The sequence below is a fragment of the Scomber scombrus genome, chromosome 17 (genome assembly GCF_963691925.1).
Source record: "Scomber scombrus chromosome 17, fScoSco1.1, whole genome shotgun sequence".
In the NCBI taxonomy this organism is placed as follows: Eukaryota; Metazoa; Chordata; class Actinopteri; order Scombriformes; family Scombridae; genus Scomber; species Scomber scombrus.
This window is the reverse complement of record NC_084986.1, coordinates 4,539,871-4,553,072: the sequence shown is the minus strand read 5'-3', so window position 1 is coordinate 4,553,072 and position 13,202 is coordinate 4,539,871.

The following is a 13,202-nucleotide window of genomic DNA, read 5'->3' as shown; positions in this document are numbered from 1 at the left end:
TCTTGTATCTTTCCCCTCGGTGCAAACCTGAAACTATTCACTGTGTATATATCAGTCAGAACCACTTAAATTTTGAGGGAGGTTTGTATTAACAGGTTTCAGTCACTGGGGATGTGCGCACTCTGGCACACAATTACACGAGCTTGTTGTGGAAATTGGGGAACAGCTTTTTGCATCTGCCGTGGTTGAAAGCACACATCTGTTCTGTAATTCCTAAAATCCTGCAAAACATCAGTGTGTTTCTGTAAGCTTTTGTTCAGAGGGTTGAGGTAATGGGTGGGGCAGTGGGATGCTGTGTGTGTGTGTGTGTGTGTTTGGAGGGATGGTAGGGGTGGTGGTGGTGGTGGTGGTGGTGGAGGAGGAGGGGGGGGCAGCTGATTTGAGGGCCCTGGTGAACACAAAGGGGCCAGGACCTCCTCCACACTTGCCCCACACAATGCCCCGGCCCTAATGCTTGTAAATCTATTCACACATCCAGAGGCCAAAGATAATAACAAGCTGTTCAGAATGAATTTCTAATGAGCACACTGAAGCCTCTTCTCCACTGGAAACCTGATTCTGTTTCAGCAGGAAAAAAAATCCTGCTTATACAGTCAGCCGTGAAACCAAGCCGCCTGTTTTTAGTGTTTAGCGTCGATGCAAAGATGTTTACTGTACGTCTGCTGATGGAGCGACGTGGAAGGAGGCGGACAACCTGCCTATAAAGGAATCTGAGCAATGTTCAGAAATCATCACACACACATTATTTTACATGTTTGATGCTTTATGCAAAAGATTTGTTAGTTTAAACTCCTTAAATATCAACATTATGGACTAAAAGCTGCAGCAGAAAGGTTTAAATACTCATTTTAAGTCTTAAGTTAGAGTTTTCTGTGATGATTTGTTCATAGATAAGTATGGATTTAAAAATGTGCATGTAATATTTTTGGATTTCAGTTGACTTTACAGTTGACTATTGGTTTTCCCATCTGTGGTTTATTGCACAGATAAACTTTATTTACACGTTAATATCACATCTGAGCTGATAGATGCGTCTCAGTTGCTGGCTCTGCTCATTACTAATAAAATAAATGATAAAATCAGAACACAATGTATAATTTTACTAGTTATTATACAGTTATAACACTCTGAATATACTGTTATCATTATAAACAATGTTAAATGGCTTCCTTCTTTCCTTCCTCCATCCCCCTTTCTTCCTCCCGTCTGTCTCCTTCCTTCCTCCCTCCTTCTCTCTTTATTTCCTTCCTCTTTCCTCCCTTCCTCTCTTTCCTTCCTCCATCCCTACCTCCTTCTTTCATTCCCTCCTTCCTTCCTTTCCTTCCTCCCTTCCTTCTTTCCTCCTTCTCTCTTTCTTTCCTCCCCCCTACCTTCCTTCTTTCCTCTGTCCTTCTTCCTCCCTTCCTTCCTCCCTTCCTTCCTCCTTTCCTTCTTCCTCCCTTCCATCCTTCTTTCCTCCCTCCCTTCCCTCCTTCCTTCCTCCCTCCTTTCCTTCCTTCTTCCTCCCTTCCTTCCTTGACTCGAGGACAACAGGAGGGTTAAGGATATGAGCGAATGCAGCAGCACCTACATTCAGTTACATAACACACAATACCAATAAAAGTTTCAAACCATGAGACGCAGTGAGCTGGAAGATCATTTGGGAGGTTTTTTTTTTAGGGGGGACACTGTTGGACGTCTGCGGGTCGTTGGTTTTTTTTTTTGGCTGTGAAGGTGTTTTTCAGTCTCAGAGCAGCTGAAAAAAAGGTCATCAGAGGTCACAGCAGCTCTTCTCCTCAACGCTGCAGGAAGCACGAGCATAATTATGCAAATGAGTCTGGATCCCCTCTGCTGCTGCCTGTCTGCTGGAGACACACACACACACACACACACACACACACACACACACACACACACACACTAATATGTTAAAACTGATTGTGAAATGCTTACATAAAAGTACATCTTTAATAAAAGCCATAATGATGAGGCTTATAATACAATGGAGCTATCGAGGGTTCATGAATACTGCCAGTAGTACTTGTGTCTAAATAGGAACAGTTACATATCAACCCTATTCATAGTATACAAATGAATATTAATACAATAGAATCTTGTAGTTATATCAGGCATTAGGTAATTAGGTAAGAATGGGGCTTTATGAGATGCATGTCCCAGAAGGGTTTCAGGGTTTTCAAAAACAATATCAAGAGAAAAAAACAACCTGAACACTGAATAGATGCTCCCAAAAAGATAATTTATTAAGTTCAATTTTAGTATAACGTTGAAAATGTTGTAATCATACAAAAATACATGTTTTAAGAGTATAAAAATACTCAACTTGGAATAATAATTTGTTTGTTTATTATGTTTTTTTCCCCTGAACAACAAAATGATCTCTTTCAAATCCTTAAAAAACATCTATGCTGGACGCAAGATGCACACATCATACTCATGTAAGTTGAATACTGGACCACGATTGGCTCTAAACTAGTTGTGATGTCACAAATCGTGGTCGTAAGTAGATTTTCAATGATCTCAGAGAAACTCTTCTTCTGCAGCACGTGAATGTGAAATCAAACTCTGCACAGAGAACAACATCAAATTGAAGGAATAAGAAGAAAAAAGCATGTTAATGAGTGGAGCGGGACTGTATGGTTACGCTAATTCTGCCATTAAATCATTGCAGAAGAAGAGGATGCAATGAGAAGATGAGCGACAGTCAAAGCACCGACGATGGAAAACATGATGGAAACATGACATTTGTGTTTATATCATGTATTAATTTTAAGGAACGTTACACACACATCTGATGTTTTCAGCTCTTCAGTGATGTTTAAGTCACATAATAGCTAAATCTGTCTCCATGTATCAACTTTTCCACCTCAGCTAAACTATTTTTTCCACATTTCTGGCATTTCCACACACATTTTACAGTTTTTTTAATATGCAAAATTAAACAGGTGGATGGAAACACACCAACAGCTTACATTAAAAGAATAAGAGTAGAGTTAGTCCACAGTCTGCATCATATCTATAATAGATATTTTGCATATGAATGTACAATCTGTAGGCGATGAGACAAGATTTTGGTATTAGAAGCGTTTTGGTTTCCAACTTTTTAGCGGGCTTTGGTTGCATGCAGGTAAACAGTCCGTGTGGAGCGTAAACGCTGTAATGCATTGACCATAATGCAACCTCAGAACACATCAGCTATCGTCTGATGATGATTGAACTTTTTATTAGCTTTTGTGTATTCGTGTGCATATATCTGTTTATAGAGATTAGCCGGGAGTCTGGGCCCGGACATCCGTTACCCAGATATCTGTTTGCTGCACCAGAATCCCCGAAATATTGGTCGTTGTCAGACAGATAGCTGACGAATTCGAAGATTGCAGTGTGCATATCTAGTGTAATCATATCAGCAGGCAGTGGAGATGCAGATTGATTAAACTAGTAGATGTTGAAGCTTATAGGGTTTAATAATGGGGACATAAGTATGTAATTAAAATTCTTCCTGAGGTGTAACAGTGAGGCTTCTGCTCGTTTCCACGTCGATGCAGCCGACATGACATGCCTTTAACTGGTCAATACAGCTAAACACTCGCTCTGATGCAGCTGAGTGTGTGTGTGTGTGTGTGTGTGTGTGTGTGTGTGTGTGTGCGTGTGTTCAAACCCCTCCACTTGTCTCATTCAGCTCTAACCTCCTGATGACTGCAGCTAATGAAAAGCCTGCAGAGAGGAAGGCGGTGGGGAGGAGGAAGGGTTTTTTTTTCTCTGCTGCCTATTCTTGTCTCTGGATGGGGCGGGGCCAGGGACCGGTTGCCAGGGCCGACAGTGACACCCGGGCCCCTGGCTGACAGCGGCAGGCTGTCGGGCCGAGTGGCCGTCTGGCGAGCAGGCCCGGCCCTCCTCAGTGAGCTGGCACGCGCTGGCGCAGCAGCCTGGCTGAGGCATGACGAATCACTGAAAGAAACCTCCGCAAGGCTGCGCAGAGGAACACCTGAGCCACCGAGCCGAGGGAGGGGTCCAACGGTCTGGTCTGGTGGCACAGACACACGGGGGCACTGATGGAGGGGGTTCATCCCAAAATGGTTTCAGTTTAGACAAAAACAGGCAGGAAAAGCTTAAACACTGAAGGTTAACCTCTGAGTCTTTCCTGATTTTGCATTTTATTGTCTTTTATTTCTGCTTCCATTTCTTTTTAGTTTCCTCTAAAAATTAATAGTTTTTCTGTTTCTAACATGGATTTTGAAAAGTGCTCTACAAATAAAGATACTTATTGTTAAAGTTTCCATTATTTTCCTCAGATAATTCAGGGTTATTATAAGTATTATTCTCCTCCTGGCCATCAATCAGTCGTCATACACTATAAGATAATTGCTCTTCTGCAAACAGAAACATCTGATGTTGCAAAAGCACAAGCCAGAGTGGTTTATCCAGATCATCCAAAACATAATATTTGGAGGTAAAACTGAAGATGAGTTCAACTTAAATTTTGCCAATATCCCTTCACTGCCTTATAAAACTATGCAGTCAACCACATTAGGGGTTTTCTTGCCCCGTCCCATTTCTATCCATCTATTTTCTGAAGGATATTCGAGCTAGCCGAGGAATCCTTCCTCACAGCGACGTTGTCAGGCTCTTCCAGGGGGAAGCCCGAGATGTTCCCGGGGTCAGACGGGGTATGTAATCCCTTCAGTATGTTCTGAGTCTGCCCTGGAGTCTCCTCCCAGTAGGACGCGTCTGGATTACCTCCAAGAGAAGGCATCTTGATATGATGCCCAAACCACCTTAGCTGACACCTTTCAGCATAAGGGAGCAGCGTTTCTACTCTGAAATCCTTCTGGGTGCTTCTATTTTGAAAAAGGGGTTATAAAATAGATGTCAAATGTAGCGAGAAAGCTGTTTCCTCCTTTATAAGAATCATAATTATAACGGCCTCTTGAGGTTTTTGTCTCTTGTGTGTTTTCAGAAATGACTGTTGCTGTCATTTTTAGGGGGAAGACAGTCTTAAAAAACATAATGATCATCTTTATTAGTCTTAGCCCAGTATCTTTCTTTTAAGTATGAAATCTATAAAAGGCAGCTGTGAAACATTTGTAGTTTTGTCCTTCACATAAAGCAGCAGATGCGGTTAATTTGAATTCATATCAGATACAATAGATTGTTACCTGATATTAACACGTTTTATAGTTTGACAACAAAAGGGGGTTTAACCTTTGTGTCGTCCTCCCGGGTCAAATTGACCCCGTCTGTACTTCGTCCATCCCCCTTTCTTCCTCCCTTCTGTCTTTCCTTCCTTCCTCCCTCCCTCCTTCTTTCCTTTCCTCCTTCCTTCCTTCCTCCCTTCCTTCTTTCCTCTGTCCTTCTTTCCTTCCTTCTTTCCTCCCTCCCTCCCTCCTTCTTTCCTTTCCTCCTTCCTTCCTTCCTCCCTTTCCTTCCTCCCTTCCTTCTTTTCTCTGTCCTTCTTTCCTTCCTTCCTTCTTTCCTCCATCCTCCCTTCCTTTCCTCCCTCCCTTTTTCCCTCCTTTCCTTCCTTCCTTCCTCCATCCCTCCTTTCCTTCCTTCTTCCTCCCTTCCTTTCTCCTTCCATTCCTTCCTTCTTCCCTCCTTCCTTCCTCCCTCCTTCCTTCCTTCCTCCCTCCTTTCCTTCCTTCTTCCTCCCTTCATTCCTTGACTCGAGGACAACAGGAGGGTTAAAAGCTGTCAAATCTATAGCGAGAAAGAAAGCTGCAAAATTGAGAACACTGTACGAGAATCATAATTATTACGGTCAGCTGATGCCGTCATTCTCAGGTGGAGGACAATCTTTAAAAAACACAATTATAGCCTTTATTAGTCTTTGCTCAGTATCAAATCTGGAAAGGCAGCTTTGAATTGTGTAAATGGTTTTTATGTCATTATACTGTGTTCTTTATTTTATCATATTTATGTATTTATATATATTTATTTATTTAACTACAATCACCTGGAGCAGAGTTTGGTATTTGGCTCTCTTTCATGTATCTATATGGCTGGAATGACAATAGAAACCCTCTAATCCTTGAATCCGTGAAAACATTGGTAGTTTTTCCCTTCACACTTGATATTAACGAGTTTTCACATTGGAAAACGTAAAGTGCAAAGAAGCTTCTTAAAGCTCTCCTGCAGCTTAATCCCATCCTTCACCGACAGCTCAGCTAAAATCTGGCTAAATTAACTGAAACCAACGTAAGCATCTGTTACCAACGACCAACGGCACCGTGCAGCCTACCAATCAATAAACACCTGATGTGACGTTTGTAGATCTTGAGTCCTGTTGAGTTCGGTCTTTGGCTGCTTTTGTGAATCATTGCGTTGGATGCTTCAGGATGAATTGGGGAGGCGGGGGGGGGGGGGGGGGGGGGTTTGTCACAGTTCAGCTGTTGAAGCAATCAAACCTCATGACAAAAAATCTCACTTACACATGTGTGGTATCACATCATGTTCTAACAGTCGCATAAAAAGCCTAAATGAGGCCTTAAAAACTGCCATTTCAGTAAATCGACACCCACTCCAGCACGAAATGATTGCTGGCATTAAACTGAAATACATGATGGCATTGCTTTTATGTTATGAGTCATTGTAAGAGCTTTGCTAAAAAATAAAAAATAAAGCAAAAAGCTAAAAAAAAAAGCTCAATTTTCCGTATTCGACCATCTGTGTTTTGAAAATAACAACAGATAAACTTCAATTAGTGAAACAATTTTCCCAAATGCCTGCATGTAACTGCAGTAATTCATTTATGAAATGAACCCGGGTCCTTGATCTCCATAGGAACGGAGCTTTTCAGATTCGGTTTCACAGAAATGAGCCACTGATGGACGAGCAGCCGGTCACTTACAGGACTCGGGAGGAGCGTGGGGACCTGCCGCACTCCCTCGAGCGAGTATTGATCCGAAGCTGAGGCATTCAAGTCACGTACGCGTGTTTGGGCCTCGCTTTGGACAAAGAGCAGTTGAAGAAACTGTTAAAGTAATGGCCTTGTGGAGGTTTGTTTATATTTTTTATCGGATATATCAGAAGCTTCCACACTGCCAGAAAAACATCATGAGTGTCCTCGAGCGGGAAACATACGCTCCAACTGCTCAGATGGCTGTTCGTGACCTCTGACCCCACTCTCTCTCTCTCTCTCTCTCTTGCAATGTGTATCTCAGATGGATGTCTGGAGAAGCTAATTCACAGCTTCCATTACAGCCACAGTCACATGGGACACTTCCATGTGAGTCACGTGAGCATCCAGAAACATGCTGGTGCTCATATGTGTGGACATGTGAAGTTTATTATTATGATGTGAAATCTTAATTTTGTATGTTAATTTTTATGGTGTTACAAGAACGTTGGTTCAGATCCTGAATTGTGAGAATTTTACATCATTGTAAATTGAATATTTCTGGATTTTGGACTATTGTTTGGATAAATCAGACCATTTGATATGAACTCCATGTGCTTTAGGACATTGTGATGGACAGTTTTCTCAATTTGTTTGACTTTTAGTAAATGAAAAGATTAATTGAGAAAGCCCACAGGTTATTAAATAATATAAATAAGCATTAGTTGCATCCCTAAACGTTAGCTAACTGAAATCAACCCACAGTGTTTCTGAATGTGGTGAAATCAGATGGTTTATATTGCAACTTGGGATAGAGATGATAGAGTTGAAAAATGTTCCTGTTGGAGCCAGTTGGTGTTTGAAGCATAAACTGTATGTAAAGATGGATGTAGCGTAGGTGTGATGTCATATTGGTTTCATTGGAGCTGGTTTAAAGCCTCAAATTGAAGCATATTGTCGGAGCCATGTTTTCCATTTGGAGCCAGGATCTTCCAAATAAGGTTACGCTAGCTTATTGCACACTTTAACGTTAGCTACTTTATGTAAATTGTGCTAACAGAGCAGGTATCGTAATCAAGTAACATTAAGTTTAGACTCCGGGGTCGGGTAGAGCAGCACATGAACCACATGTCAATCACAGCTGTTAAGTAACGCCCACACAGAAGCCAACAACGCTACTCTAAGTCCTCAAATCTTATTAAATGGAGCAATTATTTTCAAAATGACCACCAGCTCCCTGATTAGACTGAATTTAAAGACTGATATCACAATGACTAAACTTATTATGAGTATTTCTTGAGAGAAGTTGAGTTGGAGTCAGTTGGAGCATCTGTCATCTGTACTTCAGCCTCAAGACACAGTGGTTTCTGTTTGGTTTGAAGTTGCAAGATAGGACATTTTCAAACATATATTTTGTTTGCTCTTGTCTGAATCAGTCGAGGAGCTTTAGTTTGGTTTCTTTTCACAGAGAAAAACACCAAGCTAACACTTAATACAACACTAAGAGCGAGGTGAGAACAGTCACTCCACTCATCTAGTGCAGTACTTATATAATCCTTGATCTACTCCTTTTAGCTCTGGGTTTGTTTAGAGCTGCCCAGAGGTTTTTTGTTGTTGTTGCATGCCCTTGCAATAGTTTGTGTCCCCATGTTTTCCTCAGTGAAACTTCTCTGGGATCCAACTCTTTCATAATCAAGCAGACGTCCTTCTTTTCTTACTCCTACGTCGTACTCTCAACATATTGAATACATCCATCTGTATCCGTGCAGTCGTCCCGAGTACAGTAACAAGTCACGAATGTCCTGCAGATCATATCATACTGCTTTCTAATGGAGACTTCTTAAAACCAAGACTTTGTTTGAGCATTAGTACTGTATGAGTTTATACATAATACCCAGTTCAAAGTAAAATCTGGAAATAGATATATGGCTCAGAAGGAATGGATGAATAAAGGTTTGCAAGGAAAATTTATTGGCAGAAAACTCAAAACATTGCAGGAGTCCAAATATCTGACTCTTTAACCCTCCTGTTGTCCTCGAGTCAAGGAAGGAAGGGATGAAGAAGAAAGGAATGGAGGAAGGGAGGAAGGAAGAAGGAAGGAAGGAGGGAGGAAGGAAGAAGGAAGGAATAAAGGGAGGGAGGAAGAAGGAAGGAAAGGAGGAAGGGAGGAAGGAAGAAGGAAGGAAAGGAGGGAGGGAGGGAGGAAAGAAGGAAGGAAAGGAATGAGGAAGGAAGGAGGGAGGGAGGGAGGAAAGAAGGAAGGAGGAAAGAAAGAAAGAAGGAGGGAAGAAAGGGGGATGGAGGAAGTACAGATGGAAGGAAGGAAGGAAAGGGGTCAATTTGACCCAGGAGGACGACACGAAGGTTAATGCAAGATTATCCAACTTTCTTCACCAGCTAGTCTTTAACTTTGCCTCTACTTCTTGGTATTGAGCAGTATGTTTATCATAAAACCAGAACTGTCAACTAAAAGACTCATTGGATTTAATATTAATATCAAAAATACTGATAAATGCAGGTTTAAACCACATCTTGAACATTAAAAACTCGAATTCGGATGATTTCTTGGATGCATAATGTGTGTCAGTTGGAAATGGATCTCTCCTGCTACGCCCAAACAATGACAGGCATCAGTAATTGAAACATTACGGCACCCCAGTGTTGTAGCTCGAGGGCTCGGGCTCTTTGGAGACAGCTTGTGTGTATGTGTGTGTGTGTGTGTGTGTGTGTGTGGGTGGTTGGGGAGTTGAAGAGGGCGCGGTGCAGACCTGAATCAATAAGGGTCAGGGACAAGGGGTCGTCTGAAGTCCCCATAAACTGACAGAGGTTTCAAAAGGTTTTGGACGGTGGCAGCTGAGGCCTTTCACAGAGGAGCTGCTGCCGGATTAACCCCCTCCAACCCCACAGTTGGACAACTTGTTTCATTGCCTAATGGAGCTGCAGGCAAGAGGATTATTGCAATGGCAGACCATGACGAGAAGTCTCTCACCTCAAAGATGATACAAGAACAAAAAAAAGTCTCTTGGCCTTTTGATCTCGTCGTTATCTTTCACCGGCTTTTTGAGACAATCATTTGCTGATGGAGGCAGCAGTTCTTGTGAATGATCCTTTACTCCTTCCAGCATGCTTTTAACTGTAAACATAAATAAAGAAGAAGTATTCCCTTTAAAAAAATAAAAAGGAGAAGATTCCTATGGGGAGCATCTTGAAGTGTTTGTGAAGCGGCTTGAGCACGCTCGAGAAAACTGTCCTCACTTTGAGACGCAGATATGTCCTTGAATTGAAGAACTGAGACATTCCTCTGATGGGTAAAGCGCTGGGTGACTCACACTCGACTGCCTCTTGAGCGCCGCTTGCTTAATTACCCCCCATCAACGGCGCTGACCTTCCTGTAACATACTCGAGAGGCCTGCGGTCACGCCGACCCTCCCTCAGAGAGATAACTGGCCTGCTAATATGAAGACATTCACAGGCGGGGGGCTCGGTATGGTGCAGGCATGTGACTACAGGCGAAGCTCACATCGCTACCTGCCGGAGTTTTAACACCTCATGAGGATAAACATGCAGCATTTTGAGAAATCCACTTATTTGATATCTTTTTGAAAATGAACATAAGATTGATACCATTCTCTTTGTGTGTTAGGTTTGAAGGATTTCGTCACCCTTGCTTAGCATGACAAAACGGAGGGAAACAGCTTGCCTGGCTCTGTTCGAAGTTCAAAAATTAGCCTGGCAACACCTTTTAAACGGACTAATTAACACGCATCTTATTTGTTTAATCTTGCTTACATGCATTTTTTGTGTAAAGATTAAAGGTCAGTGCCAAATAAGGGTTGGCAAGATGAGCAATTCAAAAAGATCTTTAAAAATAGTTTTAAAAGCAGAATCAGGTTTGTTAAAATGTACATTTTGTATTTTTGTTGGTTTTATATCATTTGAAATGATATTTGCACCATTTTAACCAAAAGTAAGACTGAATGCTCCTGTAAATGTCAAATGGTGAAACCACAAAATAATGATACATATTAAATATGTTATCCACCTACAGTGTATTTAAGTGGACTTATACTAATAATTACTAAATGGTTCCTGATCTCCATGGTTACCAGATGAAATGTAATATTTAGAACAATTGTATTCCATTACCTTTATTTAATATAAAAGTTATAATGTAAGATCATGCCAAACTAGTTGATATGGTGTTTTATTGAGAATTTAGTGTTTTTAAGCAAGTTGAATTATTTGGAACAAAGTTTTTATGGTTACACCACTTAGACATTTTTGCCATAATCCTCTAATATATTCTCTCAAAATGGAAAAATTGATTAAAAGCAGAAATTTGATGCTGAGTCCACAACAAAAGAATGTGTGCAAGTTATTCATACGTTTATTTTCACATTTTAACCCCTTTAAATATAAACTAAACCACATGGACACAAATGAAACCATCATTAACCTATATATATAGAGGGCTGTTGTTGTTTAACGTAGGCTAACAACCTCAGCATTAACTAAACATTTAATAAAGCTGAGTGAATACTAGTCAACTAAAAAGAAGGCATTGTCAGTCTTAAGAAGCTGATGAAAATAAAGCTTTAAAATTGAAACTATAGCGAAGAGTCATATCGGGTTAAAATCCGGTTCACACCAACTCTTTCACTCCCACGAGCTCTCGGAGTCTCTGTGGTGTGAAAACCGATGTGCTGAAAGTTACAACCATCAGTCTTGTCCCAGATGGCTCGGCGCTGAGATACGGCATAATCTAATTTCCGTCTCCATTACCCAAATAAGTGAGCAGATTAAATTTTCATCTGCATCTAGGGTTTAGGAAATTAAGACGGTGCTGTAACAGAGATGAGGCTTGATTGCTGCTAAATGTGATTGTCAGAGCCACGTTTCTCATGGATGATTTTCAGTGATGGTGAAAATTGGGATTCTTTTTTTTTTTTTTGTCATCCGTAAAGTGCTTCGTTATACATATTCTGGATGAGATCAAAACAAGATGAAAAGTATCTTTGAAAGTTGCAACTGAGAAAAGCTTTTAGGAGCTCTTTGGTTGTTATTATATATTTTAAGATATAAAATAAAACTGTAATTCTTTATATATCTTTTCCTCCTTTTTGTCATTTGGCAGCAAGATGCTGTCTTCAAAGGCATGTTGGAGATGTATGATAACATCCTGCTTCTTTTATATGTTATTTCAGGAGACAACTTTCCTATGTTTGGTGCTTTTTTATGTAATTGACCACTTCATATATAGAATAGAGGATGTGGAGTCGAGCAGTGCTGGAAGAACTACTCAGGTCCTTTACTAATATCCCTATTTTTAAATAATGCAAAGAAAAGTCATGCATGTCCTCAACTTAAGGCTTCAACAGTAAGAGTACTCAAGCAGAATGACCCTTTACCTAAAGGTATAATTGCATTATTGTTTAATTTTTTGCAGGTTTCGATACTATTAGTGTAGTTTGCATGCTTCATTAGCCGGGTAAGCTAACGAAACAGATCAAAAACACATTAAAGCAACAGTATGTATTTTTTCTTTTCATCCTTTTTGTTGAAATATGCTCCAAAACAACAACACTACTTCATATATAGAATAGATGATGTGGAGTGAAGCAGTGCTGGATCAAGTACTCAGGTCCTTTACTAATATCAACATTTTTAAATAATGCAAAGAAAAGTCCTGCAGAAGTGTTATCAGGTAAAATGTCCTCAACTTAAAGCTTCGACAGTAAGATTACTCATCCAGAATGGCCCCTTTCCTATTTATTCTATATGGTCTGCTTCCATTTGAATCACATTTTTGCAGGTTTGATACTATGAGAGTGTAGTTTGTGTGTTGCATTAGCCATGTAAGCTAATAGAACACATTAAAGCAACAGTATCTAGTTTTTCCGTCTCATCTTTTAGTTGGAATATCCTCCAAAACCTACTAATGTGAAGAGTTGACCCATTGACCAGCACAGCAGTAGTCCAAAGATATTTCCTTCTCAAGGTTTTAAAGCCAGCTTCATCCTTCACTGAGGGTCAAAGTCACAGATGGGAACTCACAGCTGTCAATCAATACATGAACACACTGACCCACGACTCCTCTAGCATTAGCTTCTGGAAAACGTCGCTATGGTTCACTCACAGGCTAGCGAGCTCCTGATACCTGCAGTCTGTTAATTGTAGTTCCCAGGGAGGAATCAATGTGTGCACAATCACACAGATACAGGTTAAGGGCTGAGGCAGGGAGAGAGGAGCGGACTGGACTTTGCTTTTGAGTCTCATGCTAGTGTTAGTTTTTTTTAATAAAAACTTGTATAATGTAGCTTTAACTAAAGTAAAAATGGGCACATATCAAAATCCTCAATTATTCATGAAA